The 16,491-nt window shown below is 46.5% G+C and overlaps 1 protein-coding gene across 2 annotated transcripts in view; it reads right to left on the bottom strand.

Annotated features, from left to right (window-relative positions):
• The window catches only part of RIN2 (Ras and Rab interactor 2), a 124,397-nt gene extending 109,450 nt beyond the window's left edge, over positions 1-14,947 (bottom strand). Inside the window, exon 1 of one of the 2 annotated variants that reach the window (XM_075925778.1) lies at positions 14,817-14,947. The gene's annotated coding sequence lies outside the window, so the exon portion shown is untranslated. Of the gene's footprint in view, positions 1-13,817; positions 13,947-14,816 lie in introns of those variants that run through there. The other variant, XM_075925779.1, reaches the window with a different exon arrangement.
• Positions 14,948-16,491: the final 1,544 nt, after the last annotated feature.

Here is a 16,491-nt window from a genome sequence, read left to right as displayed (position 1 = left end):
ATACAATACATTATGAAAATTAAATTCAAGAGAAATATCAAGGTGGAGTGTTTTGAAGAGGATTATAATCTTTACTATATGCCACATCATAGAAAATCTAGGGATTTTCAGACAGCACAACACATGGAAACTATAAAATTATCAATAAAAGGAAGGCAGTAAACGGGAAATGACTAGTCTAGAATAAAGATGTTTACATATCATTAAACTATCTTTAGCAACGAACAAGAATGGTCAAGTAGAAAGAAGTCACTTCTTTGGTTTCGAGAACCACTGTTAACCATATGGGAAACATAGTATAAGCAATAGCGTGCACGTGTGCAAAAGTTTCTGAAATAATAAGGGATTAATTAATCCCTTATTTTGAACATAAAAAAGTGCATCTGAAATATCATAAATCAAATATTGATCTTGGTACTTTGTGTGCCTTGGAAAAAAACACAACAAAAAATGAGGAGTAACGTTAGTTTGAACAAAGGGGTTGGTTCGAACTAATGTGTCCCGGCGCGCACTTTCACTTTCGAAACAGCTGGCATTTGGAGTAACGCACAGGCAAGATCATGCTAATGAAGCACGGGATAGTTAAATCCCCGCTTCATTGACTATTTCGAATGCTTGCATTTGCACCCCTAGTTCGAACTAGGATACAAGTGTAGACATTCTCCAGGTAACTGCAATTTCATTTCTAATATTGCCAGCTAGGGCAAGAATCCCAAGCATAGTAAAATAGCAAAAAATAATGGGTAAGAAAATGAAATTGACACAGGGTCAGGCTTGATCTACACCACAGTCTTATGTCAATACAACTATGTGGCTCAGGAGCGTGACAAATTCATACCCCTAAGCAACGCAGTTTTACTGACCGCACGCCTACTGTAGACAATGCTATGTTAATGGAAGGGCCTCTCTCCATTGACAGAGCATATATCAAGGAAATAGAGTACTGACATTGATCAAAAAAAAAAAAAAAAAAAAAAAAAAAAAAAAAGGGTCTGCCCTGGGCATAGGGAGCATCTTTACTAAGTCAGCAGTGTCTTTGCACCAAATGCCAATGTAGCACTGTATTGGTAGACCAGTCCTCAGACTTAAGGCTGTCTGAAACCTTTAATTATAATTGCTTCTAATTTGCCGCACTTTGAAACATTTCTGTTATATTTTTCAAAACTTGTACTTCAGTTTAGTTCCTAGTTTTCAAATATATATTTTACTAGATGATGATTTACCCAGTGTTGCTTGGGTTCTTGACTCAATTTTTGTTTTTTGGAAAACAAAATGAAAATGTAGATGCTTCATTGAAACCATTGCTCTGGGGTGGAGCTAGGAATGAAGGGTTCAGGCTGCCCCAAGGAAAAGAAGGGTATTTGAGCCTTCTCTCACCACAGGAACTTGGGGACAGGTAAGAGAGACCTCTTCATGGTGGCTGCAGCTCCAGCAGACACAGCCGGAGAAAGGGTGCACGTCCACTGGCTAGAGCAAGTCCAGGTTCCTCTGCCTCGTACACTCCCCAGTCACAGTGAGGACTGCCGCGTACTGTGCACTTTTCCCTCGCTCTCTGATGAAGGGGAACATCCAGCAATAATCCTGCATGAATCGGGGGGGGGGGGGGGGGAGGGGGAAGCTTCAGGCCCTGAAGGGCTAGGGGATGGGGGGGGGGGGAGGGAGACAAGGGGGCCGGGGCAGTCCCTGGAGGGGCAGGTAGAAGGGAAGATACTACACCCCCAGCCAGCTCCTTTCACTTGCCTGGTAATTCTCTCTCTTTTCTGCATGGTTTTCTGAAAGCAGTCCCATTCCAAGTACATTCCATTGTCCTGGCACAACTAGGGATGTGAACTCCTGGTTAAAAAGTTAGCCAGTAAAATGCTGTTTAAACCAGTTAACCCTGGAACAATCCCTGCCCATGGCCGGGCCGCCGCTTAACCTGTTACTGGAGAGGCATGCCGGTAGGGCTGATGCTTACCGGTTAATTCTTTACATCCCCAGGCAAAACGAAACCCTTACCTACCTTGCTTTAGATTTTGATAAGAGGAAGCTGAATACCAAGCTTGGTGGTACTAACTCTTAGGCGTTTAGGAGGAGTTCTTGGACAGACAAACTCTCAAATACATAGAGATAACAACTTTACTTAAGGGATTCTGTCAACTTTAAAAAACTGTCTGAAAATATCCTGCCTGCCATTGAGAAGTAAAATTCAAGAGCATGTTCCCAAAAGCATTTAAACACACTCAATGCAGGCCTGAGCCATTCGTGCACTCCGGCCCCTGGGAGCACGACACCGCCCCCGGGAGTGCAACGCATGCGCGGCCCCGCCCCCGGGCATGCAGCGCCTCCCCGCCCCCGGCGCATGCGCGGCCCTGCCCCAGCACATGCGTAGCACCATCCCAGGCACACAGAGCATGCGCGGTGCCGCCCCCCCCCGGCCTGGCAGCCCCACACAGCAGCCCCTACAATGGGGTGCCCCAGGCGGTAGCCCACCTTGCCCGTACCTTGGGCCAGCTCTGAACACACTCTGTCCCAGTAAAAACCGTGAACTCGTGGCCCCAATCTATCAAACACTTGAGCTATGCAATTACAGAACAGACCCACTGATGTCAATGTGTTTAACCACATGCTTAAGTCTTTCAAGGACTAGGTCCTGTGTATGTGTCTGTCCCTAGGACCGCAACTTAACTTTAAATATTGTTTAATTCTGTGCATCAGACTCGATTATGTATGTAGTCAATTCTATTGTTTACTCTATATAACCAGTAAAATCTTTTTTTCTTTGCCGAGGCAGGTTAAGTAAGTAAAAGGAGAGACACTAAAAAATAAATAAATAAATATCACAAAACTAGGCAAGTAGACTAAAGGACACATGAAGAAACTGAGCCTATTTTTGTCTCAAATTTAAAGCTCACTAGATTTCAAATGGATGCCATTTCTTTAAATAATACATAGGTATCTACAACCTTTGCAGTCTATTAACTATAGCTTTTCTAGGGAATTTCCTTGTGTTTTAATATTTGCATAAAGAAAAATAGTTCTGTCGCTGCTAGGTAGAAGACTCGATCACCCACAATGATACTATAGCAGAATTAGCATGTGTCAGTCTTATGCCTGGTAGTGCTCCAAGTTCAAGCATGGTCCTCATATACTTGGAAGACATCACAGGATGCTCTGAGATTCCTCAAATAAACCCCCTTCCTCCCAGAACCCCTACAATGGCTCTTAACTCAGGCTGGAGTAACATGGCCATGTCATATATATATTATTACAACTCCGTACTATGTAATCTTCATGAAAGCTGTGCACTTGCCATTGCAGCTACAGGTGATATTTGTGTGTCAAGGTTTGTTATTCAGAAATTTATAAATGAGTTTTCCACAGGATGAAACTCTCTGGTCTGGAATCATCTGTAGTCCAGCATGATTTTAGTTAGCTGGATGTTCACTTATCATGGGCGTAACCAAGTTTGCCGTGGTCCCATAAAATCTGTTTACAGCCACCAGTCCTAGCTCTCAGTGCTCTGTGCCAGACTAGAGAGGTTCAACCTGTATTGTTTTGTTGTGCTGATACTGTACTTAGAAAAAGAGTCAGATGTCACCACAGAGAGATTTCCACCACCCTACCTCCAGATATTAAAAACAGAGAATGCTCTAGGATCCTTAAAATTATGAAAGGCAATAAAATCAAAGCCTTTTATGGCACATTTCTGTGCAAGCAGAAACCCTGATCCTGCAACCGTATCCATGATGACAGATTCTTCCTACAAGTCCCAATGAGTTCTGCTTGCATATGAATTCAAAGCTCAACAAAGTCAATGGGAATCTTTCCAGGATTGGTACCTACCTTTCTTTTGCAGGACCTTGAATTTTTAAAATGTAACTTACAGATTCCCACACTGATATTTATAGTTTAATAAATCTGACTAAAGAGGAAAAGTTTGCTCATTGCCAAGACATTTTCCAAGTTTCAGTTTTTATAGCCAACGTACAAAGCATTCAGCTCTCGGTTCCTAATGTATGCAATGAAAGCTACTTGACCTTAGCTACAATAAACTGCTTTATATGTACAAAAATCAAGGTCAAACAGCTCATATTTTTATTTTTATATTTTTACAGGTCCAAAAAATATTACATCACCAAATCATGCTTTCCAAAACTGAAACTTGATTCAAATATTGAGTTTTTGATCAAATTCCAATTCCTATATAATCATAACTTACAAAGTTCTCTCTGGATCCTAATAATAGCCATGTACAAAAGCAGCACTCACAACCTGGCACTTGGACAGAGAAATTTTAAAGGATATATGGTACCATGGTGTTTGCAAAGCTGACAAGCCAAGCAGGTGTGGGCCTTCGTGAACACACTAAAAGCTTTGGCTTCCCTTTTGGTAGCTATTTAAAATGTCTAAATCATAGTGTTTTTCCATGTTGTATTAACTGTGCTGAACACTGCAAAACAGATTTTAAAAGAAAAGTCCCCAGCCATTGCTGAACAGTTCATTATAAAAGTTTTACTACTTGTCTGTGTCCTACAGTTGCCAGAATCTAAATTTTTTCCCAAGAAATTATTGGCCAAATAAACTCAGGGTCAGGAATGCAACAAGGACCCAATCAACAAAACCAGTGGGTGTGTATTTTTGTGAACTTGATGTTCTTTTCAGTAATTATATGTTTATCCCAAACTGAACTCATTTGCTCAAACTGATGAGCTGTTCCCCACATGCGGATAGTCTAATTAATGCCAGTGAAAATATTCATATCATAATCCCACCCTCAATCATCATCAGGTCAAACCTGACACAATTATGGTGTTCCCATGAACCCCAAGTAAAAGGAAGGAGAGAACATAATTATGTTAATCCAGGAACAGATATGAGGCGGAACTGGGACTCAGAGTCACAATTTTGTCCTTTGCTCCATGGGGGAGTTTAATCTATGCCAATCCATTACATCACATGAATTACTTCCCGCTATACACTGGCTCTACTGTGTTAGCTGGCTGACATCCACTGAAGGCTCCATCCACTCATAGCCCTGTCTGCTCTACCTCTCAGCTCCTGGAGAAACAGAGGTTGGCCAAGCTGGAACGTCCATGTCTCTCCTTACGTTCACCCTCTTAAGCAAACAGCTGAATCTGTTATTTTAAGTCTGGCTGAGATGCAGCTTGAGTAATTAGGAAACTTTTCTCTAACAGAGTGTTTAAATATTTTATATGGCATATGTCCTGAGTCAACCACTGACAGAACAAAAAATCTGAAAGAGGATGTTAGGCATCTTCAGGTAGATGTAGTGAATGTCAGCAAACGAAATTCCATACACGTAGACTATAGATTATTTTCATGTTGAAATATATTTCGGTTCTAACCCACAATAAAAAGAATCCCAGAGCTAATCTGAACATAGTAGGAGTTGACCAAAAACAAAGTAAAAGTAGAGAGAAACATTTAGAATGCAGAAGTAGGGAAATCATTAATTAGTAAGGAAAGACAATTCTCTACAAAGCACTTGTGAGGTCACATTTAGTGTTGTGCTTGGTTTCAAGCACTGAACCAAAAAATAGACATTCACATTCTGGAGATAACAGACTGAAGAGAGGATCAAAAAGAGGTTCTTTTGAGGAAAGGCTCTGAAAACTGAGCAGACCTTAAATTAGTATGTGCTGTGCAGGCCAGGTCCACAGCTGGTGTTACTTTTCATATTTCCATTGTTTCAGTAATACTGTACTGATTTACATCTGAAGATCTGGCTCTCGATATTTAATAGCTTACAGAATTACACAGGGCAGACGTTTTCTGAACCCAGGGACATAATCACCCAAAGGCAAAATTGGACAATAAACCTAAACTGACTGTTTAAACACACATTCTACAAAGAATCTATTTTTTTTTGAAAAATTCTGCACACACCTGTGTTCTAAGATTTCCTTTCCTTATTGCTATCTTGTCCTTCATCCCACCCACCCACATTTTTGTCTTGCCCATTTGTTATACCTTGGGCTGTTGTCTGTGAATGCCTTAGGGTAGGGACTGTCATTTATTATGTGTGTAACACACAGCACAATGAGGACTCAACCTGGTTGAGGCTCCTTAGTGCCTCCACAGTATAGGCACATAAGTAACTAATACTTACCAGGAAATACTCAATTAAAGGGTTATTCGAACACTTATACCATCTGTGAAACATGTTGCAAAAACAAGTAAGTTAGTGTGGGGTTTTCAAATCCTCTATTCCTATTGAATAGTAAAATTCCCACTTATTTCAAGGCAGCAGAGGTGGGCCAATGCTGAATATCCGGGAGAACTCCATCCATAAATCTATTTTAGGATAGGAGGCTACTATTTCCAAGGAAACCCAATGAGACTAGAGACCACCTACCAAAGGAAGAAAAGGTTTGGTACTCCAAAAGTCCTTTTCCTCAAAACCTGATACATGTAACTTTCAGTCTCAAAGGTGGGAAAGTGAAGGGGAAGAACATTTCTCCTCTATGAAACCAGCTTGTTTTCACTGGACAAGTTACTCTACTTGATAAAAATCAAGGCCCAGGGATCTTGTCTTAACATTCTTGGAAAGCTGGAAGGTGAGAAGGACTCAGTTTCAAACATCACTGTGACATCTGGACCATATTTCCAAACTGCACTCTCCCCATGAAGATCAAAGCAATAGTAAAGCCCATACAAACTAGCATAAAGCGTTGGCCCCTCCCACCTTTACCCCTGCCTGGAGCAGTGGGGCTTAGGCTTCCATTTCCCCCCCCTTCCCCCCGGATGCTATAGTAAGTTTTGTTGTCAGAAGGAGGTTGCGGAGCAATGAAGTTTGAGAATCCCTGGCTAAAATTAATTACTTGGGCCTGATTCAGCAGACAGTGACAATGATGTAAATCAGAAGCAAGTCCTCTGAAAAGCAAGCAAGTGTAAAACCAATGCAAAAGGAGACTCTGGCCCCTAATCTGGATCTAATAAAGGCTCTTTTCTCTGAAATTGTTATTCTGAAAATAACAAACAGTGAAACCCTGCAAAATTCGCACTGTTCCCCACGTGTGCTTTTGTCCTGATTAATATCTTTAAGAAAGATTAACATTTAAAAATTGAAAAGGCTATCCTGGCTCTACAAACCTTCATTTCAAAAGGCCTTCTAATTTTTGCACTGGTTCAGGTCCATAGATGGATCCAAGAGTGGCAGAATTAGCTAGGGATGTAACAGTATAACCGTTTAAATGGTTAACCAATAAGCACGAGCTTTTCAGTTACCATACTGGTTACATGTCAGCTGCATTCCTCTGGACACCAGAGCCCGCAGCACAGGGTAACAGCCAGCTCCCTAGAAGCGGGGCCAGCAGGCAGGAGCTAGTACGTGCCAGGAGACAACTTAAAACTGGACTTATACTGCACAGCCTGCAGCTCAGTTAGCTCCCCGGGAGTGGGGCCAGCAACCAGGAGCCAACTCGGAGCCTTTAGCATGTAACTATATAGCCGCTAAGATTTTCAGCGATTACCCAGTTACCTAATTAACCACTTTTTAACATCCCTAGAATTAACATAGCATAAAATCTGCATTTCAGTCATTGTTTTATCTAGAACTGCTCAGAGGAAAGGAGAGATAAAGGTTAGATAACATTGTAGTTGTAATACTAGGCACCAGTGGCTGCATTAGTGTTCCAGCTCTATCAGTGAGAGCAGAGGTAGAAAGAGTGGGAGCCTTTAAAGACAAGAAGTCTAGCATGTAGGTGGGATGTTAAATTGCATGTAATCAGTTAATCAAGTAGTTGATGGAATTTCCATCGATTAGTCGATAACAGGGAAACTGCAGAACAGCAGTGGAATTAGCTCTGGGAGCTAACCCCGCTGCGGCTCTGCCTTTTAAATGTTTTAAGAATCCCCTGTCGTCATCCGTGGAGACGGTGCTGGGGGGAAAATCAGCTTTTAAGCTGGCTCCCCCCAGTGCCAGTTCCTGCTCCCTCACCTTGCTTCCTCTCTCTGACAGAGGTAGCAAGGAGGGGCAGGGGAAAGCAACTAGTCAAGTGACTGCTCGACTATCTGATAAGCATAAGCTTATCGGGTAGTCAACCAGTCGCTTACATCCCTAGCATATAGAGACAACCTCAGAGTGAGATTAATTTGTGATGCAAACTAGGACCCCTCCAACCCATTTCTACTCTGTGGTCGAGCTACAAAGGATGGGTGGGGGAAATCAGGAGGATAGCATTTGTGCATCTTAGAGAGATCCCTATGCACCAGCCCATAATAGACCCCAAATTTCAGTGGTACCATAGCCTATGCTGAAATTAGGGTCACAGCATTACAGACACTTCAGTCTAGTGATGGAGATATGAAGCATTATCAGCCACTATTCCATCATAAAGGTAAACTGGTACCCATAGATGAATTGCATGGCCAACTCGGTGTCTGCTTATATACGGAAAGAGAAAATTCCACTCTCATCTCATGCCCCATTCAAACTCTGTGCCGAGAGGACAGAATTCATGATGAAATTCAGATCTTTAGATAGGTCTGTGTAATTACAGGTGACAGCACAGACTAAGAAAACAGAATTGCCAGTATGTAATTTTAAGTCACAGACATCATAAGTGCTAAGAAACAGGGTAAGAAGTTGATGTATAAAACAGTCTCTTTCAGCACTGATACTCTGTTGCACACAAGAGCACAGTTTCAATAGCAACCATATTGCTTACTGTTTTGCCTTACCATCTGTGAGCGGAGGCATTTTACCTAAAAATAAAGATTATAAACTCTCTAGGGCAGTGACTGTGTCTTCCAAGGTGCTTATGCAGTGTCAAGCACAAAGGAGTCTCAATCTGGTGGAGATTTTCAAAGAAGTCCACTAACATTCATGTTCAAAGACATGACCAATATAAAATTTCCAGTGTTTTTGCTTAGACTTGAATATTCTGCCATTCCAAACTCTTGGGCAATCAATAACTTGCACTTTTAGAGGTTATTTTTAAAAGCTAGATTACTTTGCCCCACAACATGAGTGAGTTACTGACTGACCTAACAAGGATGTTCTTCCATTTCCAGGCGAGACACTCCAGCTGGTTTCCCACTTATCTCCTTATCATCTGGGACAGGAGGCACAAAGAATGCAGCAGAAAGATCCCATAAGGTCCCTACATTCCCTCACCCAACAATGATCCTCAAAACAATTAACTCTGCAGAATACAAATACTAATCTAATTTTCCTCATTGTGAAAAACGGTGGCTGCAACCCAGGACCTGAAGGAATATTAAAAATATTAGTACGTGTGTGTGTGGAATGCTCAGATTACCAACACCAGGACACACAGAAGATGTGCATGGGAGAAAAGTGCATATTTAGCTATAGAAATCAGCCAGTTTATTTCACAGTGACCACATCAAATCGCTAATTGCAATTTTTTCATCTATTTTTAGATGAAAAACACATATTTTCTGTTAAATGGCTTTATCACCAAAGCAAACAGTTTGTCATTAAGTATCCCAGTTTTTCAATGAGTTCTTTGTTAACATATGTTTTTCTTTAAAAGGTTGGTTTGATTTAAATTGAACAATCTTGAGTTTTTATTTCAGTTTTTGATTAAACCAAAAATCTTCCTCAAAAATTTGATTTTACAAATTTCCCCATGAAAAATAATGGACATTTTTAAGCTTCATGGGGTAGCCGAGTTAGTCAATACAGGATAAACTTAAACAACAACAACAAAGGGTCTAGTAGCACTTTACAGACTAACAAAACATGTAGATGAAACAAAAGAAAGGACTATGCAGCACTTTAAAGACTAACAAGATGGTGTATTAGGTGATGAGCTTTCGTGGGCCAGACCCACTTCCACAGATGGAAGTGGGTCTGGCCCACAAAAGCTCATCACCTAATACACCATCTTGTTAGTCTTTAAAGTGCTGCATAGTCCTTCTTTTGTTTCAGCTAGATCAGACTAACACGGCTATATCTCTATTACTATAAAACATGTAGATGGTATCATGAGCTTTTATGGGCACAGCCCACTTCTTCAGATGACCAGAGTTTTGAGTTTAGAACGTGCAGTTTTGAGTTTAGGATTATTTGTTTTGGGTCTGCACATCCTAAACTCAAAACTCAGGTCATCTGAAGAAGTAGGTTGTGCCCACAAAAGCTCATGATACCATCTACATGTTTTGTTAGTCTATAAAGTGCTGCCAGACCATTTGTTTTTTAAGTTTATCCTGACATTTTTAACCAACTCTCCTCACAACCTTGTAAACAATCTCTTATTTCTTTATTAAACTAAACAAATTGGTAAATAGATTCCCAACAAAATTATGTTGGATTGCATGTAATTGAAAGTACATCAAATTTTAGGGGTTACACAACTATTTGATAGTCCCTAGGGGTGGGGCGAGCCCCACTCTTGGGGAGCCCCCTGCCATTCCCATGCCTCTGTCTGCGGCAGGCCCAGGTTCAATGCAGAGCAGCTTCTGTCTGCAGGGAGCTTGGACACCCCATGCTTCTCCCCTCGCAGACAGGGGCTGCTGCTGCACAGCATCCCCTGTTTTGCAGTGAGCCCGAGCCCACTGTAGACAGAAGATGCTCCGCAGCAGCCTCCCTTGCCCCTGCGCACCGGCAGGTGGGTCCAGGAAGCTGGTGCTCGGGGGAAGCCGGCTTTCAAGCCAGCTCCCCGCAGACACTGGCTCCGGCCCCCGCACCGCCTCACACTGCTTCTGTAGGAAGCAGTAACGGTGGGAAGAGACAAGTTCTCAGAGCCGGCCTAACAGCTGGCTTCTCGCCTCAACCTCTGCGCAGCTGCCTCTTTATCAGAGGCAGCAGTGTAGGCTGTGGAAGGGGGTAGACGGATCTGGTGCTTATGGGGAGCCATTTTAAAAGTCGGCTCCCCCACCTTGCTGTCACTGATACAGAAAGGCTTATCGGTTAATCATATAGTCATCTCCACATTGACATCCCTAATGTTGAGACCCCTGAAAGTTATAAACATAGAATCTTCGATAAATGGATTCAGGAAAAGTCACAAGATTTAACTATTTAAGATTTTCATCTACGTAACTGTTCCTCTATATTTTGAGGAAAGTTGACATTCTTTTCCCTGTCCCATGCTAATCTTGATTAGGGATTTTTAAAATGCGTATATTTTTGTAAGTGTGTAACCAACTGAAATTTACTGCGGTTGCATGTTTACATGCAGTGGGAGCAGACAGGATCCGGTGCTCGTGGGGAGCTGGTGGTCGCCTCCCTGCCCCCCCCCATGCTGCTATCTCTGTGGCAGGCAGTCACATAGTAGGGGGTGGAAGACTGGTACAATCAGGATCCCATTGTGCTCAGCACTGTACAAACACCTAGTAAGATACAGTCCCTGCTCCCAAAGACTTTATGATTTAAATTAAAGAGAAAATAAACCAAGTTTTCCTCACATATAACCACTAGTCACTGAGTGTAAGACCCATAGAAGAATACTTGCCAATGAAGGAAAGAGCGAAAATTTAAAGGGAGGTTAAAAATAGGCCTCCGTAAGAATTCTAGTATTTGTGCTTGGCATTGCTCATAAGAACAACTTCACAGAATCACAGAATTAGCATCATAGAGTAGGAAGAGGCCTCAGGAAGTCATCGAGTCCAATCCCCTGATAAAAGAAGGACCAACCCCAATTAAATCATCCCAGCCAGGGCTTTGTCAAGCTAGGACTTAAAAACCTCTAGGGATGGAGATTCCACCCCCTCCCTAGGTAAACCATTTCAGTACTTCACCTCTCTCCCAAGGAAATAGTTTTTCCTAATATCCAAACTAGACCTCCCCCATTGCAACTGGACACCATTGCTTCCCATTCTGTCATCTGTCACCACTGAGAACAGCCTCTCTCCATCCTCTTTGGAACCCCCCTTCAGGCAGTTGGAGGCTGCAATCAAATCAAAGGCCTCACTCTTCTCTTCTGTAGACTAAATAAGCCCAAATCCCGCAGCCTCTCCTCGTAGGTCAGAGGTCTCCAACCTTTTTAACCACAAGATCACTTTTTCAATTTAAGAGCAATGTAAGATCTCTCTCAAACCCAAATACCCTGGCCCCACTTCCTTCTCACCCCTTCTCTGAGGCTCTGTCTCTGCTCCACCTCTTCTCTGGGGCCTCACTCCATCCCCCTACCTCCCTGGCCTCAGTCACTTTCACCAGGCTGGGGTAGGGGTTTGAGGTGCAGGCTCTGGTCTTGGGCCAAGGGTTCAGAATGTGGGAGGGCTGCTGGGATAAGCCCAGGGTGGGGGACTGGGGTCCAGGAGGGGTTTTAAGGAGCAAGCTCTGGGAAGGAGTTTGGGTGCAGAGGGACTCACGTCTGGAGCAGCAGGCTGGATACAAGAGGAAGTTCAGGGCTGGGACAGGGGTTTAGGAAGCAGGCTCTGGCTGGGCATCGTTTAACCGAGACAGCTTCCCAGTGGTGGAGCAGTGGGGTTAAGACAGGCTTACTCCTGCCCTAGTCCTGAACCACTTCTGAAAGCATCTGGGATGTACAGCAATGGCTCCATGGCACTGAGTCCACAGCTTCTACTGGCCATTACTGATCAGTGGGAGCTGCAGGAGCGGTGTCTGCAGGCAGAGACAGCATGGGGCAATCCCCTGCTCTGCCTTTCTCAGGGACATGTCAGCCACTTCCAGGAGCAGCAATTCCCACAGGGATAATGACTCCAGTCAAAACAGGTTCAGCATTTGAGAACTTGCTACTCAAAGAATTAAATGTAAGTGTAAGAGAGAAAAGAAACTTATGAAATGCACAGAGCAGTCACACCCCAAACATTGCCCACTTCGCAAGCAGTAACAACAACTCCCCACGTATGTGTTGGGAGATGAGAGTGAAGGACAATTGGTGTTTGTGCCAATGACACAGACACACATAGTATATAAAAGTGACAGAGATTTAAATTGCCAACCTCCATCCCCTTCTCGCTGCATGGAGACCCGGAACAGAAATGTGGGGAGAAGGTTCAACCCTGACCACAGCACCCCCTCTCCTCTCCCTCCCACACAGCAAGCAGGAGGCTCCCGGGGGGCAGCTCCAAGGCAGAGGGCAGGAGCAGCATGACAGTGGGTGGAGGGGTAACTGAAGTGCCAGTACTTGATAGCTTTCTGGCCAAACCAGTCAGGATCACCTGTCAGACGCTCCAAGATCTACTGGTAGATCCCGATCGACTGGTTGGTGACCACTGTCCTAAGCCACCAGTCCCCTAATCATATTTGTTACCCTCCATTGGATTTTCTCCAGTGCATCCACATCCCTTCTGTAATGGGGGAGGGAGGGAGGGAAGAGAGCGGAATTGGACACCATACTCCAGTTGTGGCCTCACCAGCGCCGGACCAAAGGGGAATAACCACTTCTCTAGATCTGCGGGCAACGCTCCTCCCAACGCATCCCAATATGCCATGAGCCTTCCTGGCTACAGGGGCGGCCTGTGGACTCGGATTCCGGGTGTTTTGTTTTTTGTTTCCAACCCACCTAGACAGTAAGAACTGACCGTTGTCTGTGGAGCCAGGAGCCAGGGTCATACAAGCAGTGGGGGCCCTCAGCAGCACGTGGGGGCGGGTTCTTTGGGGGGCGAGCCACTGGCCGAGCCCAGCGAGGGGTCCCTGGGTCACTCCCTTGCCATGGGGCGCGGGGGGGGGGGGGACCAGCCCCCAGGGCCCTGCTGTTCCCCGCCCGGGGCACACGCGGGGGACCCCCCAGGGCTCTGCTGCACACGGGCCCCCCTCTGGGACCCTCCCCCCGCCAGGCCCAGCGCCTCCCCCCGCCCAGCAACGCCCCCCCCCGGGCCCTGGGGGGCGAGGCGCGGGGGGGCTCGTCCCACGCCCCCCCCGAGCGGGCGGCCCTTACCTTGCCCCGCCGGGGCTTTGTGTGGCCGCCGGCCGGGCTCCCGCGCCGCAGCGCCCCCTCCCCGCACGCGAGGCCGGCGGAGCCCCCGGGGCAGGGCGCCTGCGCCGCGCCCCCTCTGCTGCCCGCGGCGGCGAGGGCGGGACCGGCGGGGGCAGGGGCTGGGCTTGGCCGCGGCCATTTACCGCCCCGCCGGCTGCGGGGGGGTCAGGCCGGCCCGCGAGGAGGGCGGGGGGCTGAGGAACGGGGGGGGTCAGTCCTGCCCCGGGGGGACAGGGGCGGGAAGGGGGCAGGGATTGGGGGTGGGGGGGTTCACGAGGAGCCGGGGGGACAGGGGCGGGAAGGGGGCAGGGATTGGGGGTGGGGGGTTCACGAGGAGCCGGGGGGACAGGGGCGGGAAGGGGGCAGGGATTGGGGGTGGGGGGGTTCACGAGGAGCCGGGGGGACTGAGGGGCGGGAAGGGGGCAGGGATTGGGGGTGGGGGGGTTCACGAGGAGCCGGGGGGACTGAGGGGCGGGAAGGGGGCAGGGATTGGGGGTGGGGGGTTCACGAGGAGCCGGGGGGACAGGGGCGGGAAGGGGGCAGGGATTGGGGGTGGCGGGGTTCACGAGGAGCCGGGGGGACAGGGGCGGGAAGGGGGCAGGGATTGGGGGTGGGGGGGGTTCACGAGGAGCCGGGGGGACAGGGGCGGGAAGGGGGCAGGGATTGGGGGTGGGGGGGGTTCACGAGGAGCCGGGGGGACAGGGGCGGGAAGGGGGCAGGGATTGGGGGTGGGGGGTTCACGAGGAGCCGGGGGCTGAGAGGCCAGCAGGGCTCTGGAGCGGTGTGCAGGGGCTGGGGACATCCTTGGGGGGCCGGAGGGGAGGGAGCAGGCGTAGTAGGGGGACCCCTCTCCGCGGGTGTCCTGCACGGGCCAGCCCCGCTCCCGGCTCTCCCCGAGCTGCAGGGAGATCCCGGCTGGGAGCAGAACGGGACAAAGGGGAATACGTGCCCGCGGCTCACCTGCTGCTTGGGGGGGAGCCGGACAGCCCAGGAGCAGGAAGAGGCTCTGGCTCCTGCCGAAGGCGAATATGGGCAGCTAAGGCGCTGCCTATTTAAAGGGCTACATGCCAGAGGCCGCTCTGCGCTCTCACGTGCACCTGAACCCCCAGCTTCGCCTGGGCACCGGGCACAGAGCCTCCTGCTTAGTGCCCTGAGCCCTTTGCAGCCGAAGTCTCCCCGTGCCTTGCGCACAGTAACTGACTCAACCTCCTGGGTTGCGGGGAGGAGGGGGTTAATGGGATGCGGGGGGGGGGGGGGGGGGAGTGCAGTGCAACTCAACCCAGCGAGCCCAGGCTTGCTGACAAGTGCGTGTAACTTCAAGACAATGTCTGTGGTTGGGTGTCTTAAGACACTTCTTTCACTGGTGGGAGTTAGGAACAAACTTTCCTTGGGGCAAATCATGCCACAACCGTCTGCTGCAGGGTTTGTTGCACTGACTGCATCCCAAAGGAGCTACAATTACTAACTTCCACTGGAGGCAAGATACTGGACTGATCACCTTCTCACCCTCAACCTTTTGGTCTTTCCGAATTCTTTCTGCACCTCTTCAGTTTCACTGACTTGAATCAATGCAAGGGAAATATTGAAAATGATCTACAGCACCCAGTGCAATTTGAATAGAAGGGTTGTGTAGTTCAGAGAAGGTGTGTTCCTTCCTTAATGCATTCCAAGATCCACACATGCAATATTTCACAAACATCAGACTGATTTCAGAGTCATAGGGCTGGAAGAAATCTCAGGAAGTCATCCAGTCCTGCCCAAAGCAGGAAGCATTGCATTTTGCTTCATTAACAAAACTTTTAAGAACAAACTTTCCCCTGCAGTTTGGCTTCTGCTTTCTCTGTAAATAGGGCACTATTAAGAGAGAGGTATTAACCCAATTGCATATCATGTTGTTTACACTTCAAACACTGGTAGGGCTTGATTCAAGCAAAAGCCCCAGATTTGGAAAATTCCAAGAGGGAAGTTGTGGTAGCACAAAGTATCTTCAGTTCCCTCACATAGACTTGGTACAAGAGTCCAGGCATAATAGTCTGGGAATACACCAATTAATCTGGATTAGACCAATTGTTCATCTTACTCAGTTATCGTTTCTTCCAACAGTGGCCAATGCCTGGTGCTTCAGACAGGCTGACCACAACAGGTAATCAACAAATACAACTGAGCAGCTTTTGCTAGTGAGCCTTCAATGTAGCTCCAACTGTAATTACACCTACCTCTTGATGTGATTTAAGAGTTTTATTCAAATGGATGCATTATTCCCATAGGATGTAGCGAATTCGATTCTGAAGGCGATCCCAAGTGCCAATAATGCCTTTAAAATTTGCTAAATCAGCATCAGACTGGAAATAAAGGCATTCTTTTTCAACTGTGACTGTAACTACACATTGGAACAATTTACCAAGGATAGTGGTGGACTCTCCATCGCTGACCATTTTAAAATCAGGATTAGATGCTTCTCTTTACAATCTGCTCTAGGAACTATTTCGGGGAATTTCCCTGGCCCTTGATATACAGGCAGTCATACTACATGAACACAATGGTCCCTCCCGGCCTTGGAATCTAGGAGTCTATTCTGTGAGACTTTGTTTCAGAAATATTTGAGAATTTATACACAGAAATATTAATACGAGTT

This window comes from Pelodiscus sinensis, chromosome 3, assembly GCF_049634645.1.
Source record: "Pelodiscus sinensis isolate JC-2024 chromosome 3, ASM4963464v1, whole genome shotgun sequence".
Classification (NCBI taxonomy): Eukaryota; Metazoa; Chordata; order Testudines; family Trionychidae; genus Pelodiscus; species Pelodiscus sinensis.
The sequence above is the reverse complement of the archived record's forward strand: the minus strand, read 5'-3'. Positions and strand labels throughout refer to the sequence as shown.